Source organism: Mobula birostris, chromosome 13 (genome assembly GCF_030028105.1).
Source record: "Mobula birostris isolate sMobBir1 chromosome 13, sMobBir1.hap1, whole genome shotgun sequence".
Lineage (NCBI taxonomy): Eukaryota > Metazoa > Chordata > Chondrichthyes > Myliobatiformes > Myliobatidae > Mobula > Mobula birostris.
The window spans coordinates 55,759,975-55,764,280 of NC_092382.1; the positions used below are offsets into that span (position 1 = coordinate 55,759,975).

At 48.0% G+C, this 4,306-nt stretch overlaps 2 non-coding genes across 2 annotated transcripts; both read right to left on the minus strand.

Annotated features, from left to right (window-relative positions):
- Positions 1-72, minus strand: trnae-cuc (transfer RNA glutamic acid (anticodon CUC)). Its single transcript has one exon. It is a non-coding gene; the product is annotated as a tRNA-Glu (tRNA).
- Positions 73-2,580: 2,508 nt separating this feature from the next.
- trnar-ucg (transfer RNA arginine (anticodon UCG)) lies at positions 2,581-2,673 on the minus strand. The gene is made up of 2 exons: positions 2,637-2,673; positions 2,581-2,616 (listed from the first exon to the last, which is right to left on the minus strand). It is a non-coding gene; the product is annotated as a tRNA-Arg (tRNA).
- Between the last annotated feature and the right edge of the window lie 1,633 nt (positions 2,674-4,306).

Here is a 4,306-nt window from a genome sequence, read left to right on the forward strand (position 1 = left end):
TTCCCTGACCGGGAATCGAACCCGGGCCGCGGCGGTGAGAGCGCCGAATCCTAACCACTAGACCACCAGGGAAGCTGATAAAGCGCTGCACACAACAATAGACAACTATCAAATGAGCAAAATACTTTATACTTCATACTTTATTGTCGCCAAACAATTGATACTAGAACGTACAATCATCACAGCGATGTTTGATTGTGCACTTCCCGCTCCTTGGATTACAAATCAATAGTAAATATTAAAAACAAAATTATAAATCATAAATAGAAAATAGAAAAATGGAAAGTAAGGTAGTGCAAAAAAAACGAGAGGCAGGTCCGGATATTTGGAGGGTACGGCCCAGATGCGGGTCAATATAAAACAAATCCTATAGATAAATAATAATAATGAGTAAATGTGATAAGTATTGCCACAAATCCACCGCTCAGCATTTTGCAGATCCCTTGTTCATCCAGTGCTTCTGGTTAAGGAACACTCTGGACTCTGAATGAATCTGAGGTAAACACTCGTTCTCCGTGTCGTTATAAAGATTGTGACATTCAGATTCTCTTATGAGCCCTGGGTCATTTTTATTTCTGTCTATCGCCTGGAAGCAATTCAGTGGTCGGCCCTACGATCCTGCAACCACATCACTGTTGCCGATACATCTGGTGGCTTCTTCCTAAAGGCTGATTTATACTTCTGCGTCAATTCGACGCCGTAACCTACGCAAGTGGCCAACGCGCTTTGTGAGCATCCCTCCGCCTGGATGGAGGTAGGAGAAAGAAAAGCAGACGTACAGAATGCCCGAAATATGGTCTGGGGATGGAATGGTAGGCTTTCCTGGAATGGCGGCGACTCCTGGGCTGGGCGAGGAGCTGCAGCGCAGGACGAGGAAATCCAGCGCAGGACGTGGCTCTTGGAGTAGATTTGGCTCTGTTCTTGGACTCGGCTTGATTAGACTCTTACGTACGGGGCCGGGACCCTCCTTGGAGCGCAGGGCCGGGACCCTTCTAGGACGCAGGGCAGGGACCTTTCCAGGGCGCAAGGCCGGGACACTTTTAAGGTGCAGGGCCGGGACACTTCTAGGACACAATGTACGGACCCTTCCAGGACGCAGGGCGGGAACCCTTCTGGGACACACAGGCAGGTCCCTTCTAGGACGCAGTGCCGGGATAACTGTCGAGGATACTTGCCGAGGTGACTGCCGAGGAAACCGTCGAGGTACTGTGAGGGTTTCAAACTGGGAGGGTAAGGGAACAATCCGGCAGCCAATCCTTGGTTTCCAGAGGTATTTATGTGCCAGCCCAAAACTAGAATCAGGCGCCTCAATTAAGGCACTCAATGGAACAAGGGAACACAGGAAAACCCGGAATAAGGATCGATGAACCGGACTGTGAACGGGAATGCGGATTTCACGGACCGGACCATCACAGGTACATGGACTGTTTTACTTAGCCAACGAAATGGGAGACATGTCTGGACTCATGCGAGTGTCCATGGCTACACATTGAATTTGGAGTTAGTAGGAGGAACCGAAGCAGAAACTGTTGAGGTGAGGACCAGCTCTGCCAGACGGAGGATGGTGATGATAGAGGGGAACTGGTTGGTTCTTTCCTTGAGAAATGTGGAGATTTTTAAGGCCTTTTAATACGGGGACTGGACGTTCACAGAGAATATGAGACGGTCATAGTCAGGGAACTGGAATTTGGTGAGTCGATCAAGAGCTCGGGAAGGTTCGCGAATGCAGGTGGGAAGGGACTGAGTATGGGGCATAGGACGGACTGGAGCTATGAGAACGCAGGATCAGTGGGGCAGGAGTAGGCCGAGACAATGAGCCTACCTGGACAATCAGATTTGTGAATCGAGTAGGAGGTAGAGCGAGCAGTTCAGGGCAATGGAACCATGAGTTTTCTACAGTGAATGCAGGTTCTCCAGAGTTGATGACGTCTGTAATAATGTCGGAGACAGTTCTGTGATCGTCCGCACCCCGGAGACAGTTCTGTGATTGTCCGCAGTCGGGATTATTCAAGGTGTACGGATGAAGACGTGTCTGAGAGTTCCCGCCTTGTCTCAGCAAGGTAGAGGTCAGTCCGCCACTCTACAACAGCAGCACTTTGTCTGCATGATTGAAGGTAAATTTGGGGATGGGGGTTGAGATTCGGGAGGGCAGCGTATTCAGAGGGTGACCTGATGCTGAGGCGGTTGATGTCTAGTTGGCAATTAGTGATGAAGATATCCCAGAACAGGCAGAGGACCAGTGCGCTGAGTCCAAGAAGAGGAGGAGGGTTGGAGACAGGACAATGTACCGTCACTGCTGGGTGGTGAACCCTCGCCGATAAGGTGTGCTCGGAGACGGAGATCAATGGGAAATAAACTTCACCTTCCCAGCAGCACCGCCTGAGCGTCTGAGAAGCTCCAACCAATTGTTTATGAAAGTGTCTGCAGAAATACCACATAATATTATATGTTGTGAAGATGAGGCATTACGTTTTCACCGAGGGTGTAGTACTCCGGTTAATCCTCACGCGGAATTGAGAAAATCAGTTGGCTGCAGGGAGTGAGAGACAGAATGGAACCGAATCCGCCAGGTTTTCAAAACGACCGTGGCAGGACTCGAACCTGCAATCTTCTGATAACTTCCACCATGTCAAGCACCGAAGTCAGACGCCTTATCCATTAGGCCACACGGCCGTATTTTGTGAGAAAGGGAACATGCTGAATGCTGCAAGGAGTTTCCACCTGTTAAGTGGCTTCCTGACCGAGCTAACAAAGCTAATCAAATTTTATTTAATTCGACATAAATTTATCTCATTTTACAACTCCAAACATTCACAGTTTCTCCGAGTTACAGAGCACGGATTCGATAGGTATGCCACAGCACGTCCATGGGGTCCAAAGTGCATGAAATACCTATTTCCATGTTTCCTGTGGTTGGCACATATCTCTCTAAACTGTCCTTATCCAACTCCATGAATTCTGGTAAGCACGGCGAGCAAAGTAATTCGGCCTAGAATCTGAACACACATGGGTGGGCCTAAAGCAGAAGTTTTAAATGCTGTGAAGAAAATCAGAACTTCGGAGCACAAGAGAGAGAAGAGCAGACGAGGTGGCCGAGAAGTTAAGGCGATGGACTGCTAATCCATTGTGCTCTGCACGCGTGGGTTCGAATCCCATCCTCGCCGCGAAGTGTTAATCGGGAGGACCACTTTTGAAACTGTCACTTTAAAACATCCAAGCTTCCAAATTTTGTCACAGGGACGCCAGGCGGTTTGTTAGGTGAGTCATGAAAAGCGATATTCATCATTCATTTATCACCAAATTTGGCCTCAATACCGCAAAATATCGGAGCAAAATTAGGCTATTCGGCTCACCGATCTCCGCCATTGCATCACTGCTGACGCCTCACCTTGAGTATTGTGAACAGTTTTGGGTGTCTCATCTTAGAAAATATGGGCTAGCACTGGAGAGAGTCTAGAGGACGTTCACAAGGATGATTGATGACTCCGGGACTGTACTCGCTGGAATTCAGAAGGATGAGAGGGGGATCTAATTGAAACTATTCGAGTGTTGAAAGGACTAGACAGAGTAGATGTGGAAAGGGTGATTCCCATGGTAGGGGAGTCTAGGACAAGGGGGCACAGCGTCAGGATAGAGGGGCGCCCTTTCAAAACAAAGATGCGTAGAGATTTATTTGGCCAAATGGTGGTGAATGTGTGGAATTTATTGCCACATCCAGTTGTGGAGGACAGGTCGCTGGGCGTATTTAAGGTAGAGATTGGTAGGTTTTTGACTAGACATGGCACCAAAGGTTATGAGGAGAGTGCTGGGAGCTGGAGTTCATGAGGAGAGAAAAAAAAAAGATCAGCCATGATTGAATGGCGGAGCAGACTCGATGGGCCAGATGGCCGAATTCTGCTCCTATTTCTTATGCTCTTATGGTCATGCATATCATTCCTCTCAACTCAATTCCCCTGCCTTCTCCTTGTCACATTTGACACCCTTACTACCTGTCCACCTCCTCAACTGCCGCTTTAAATATACCCAGTTACTTGCTTTTCACGGCTATGCGTGGCAATAAATTCCACAAATCCATAACTTTCTGGCTACAGAAATTGATTCTCGTCCCTTTTCTTAAGGGACGTCCTTATCTGAGGTTGTGCCCGCTGGTCCTCGACTCTAGCACGACATCAAAATCCTCTCCAGGTCCATTCTAACTCGACTTGTCAATATTCGATAGATTTCACTGAGATCCCCGACTCATTCTTCGAAATTCCATCGACCAAAGCCCAAGGTCCTAAAATATTTCTCACATGTAACTCTTTTA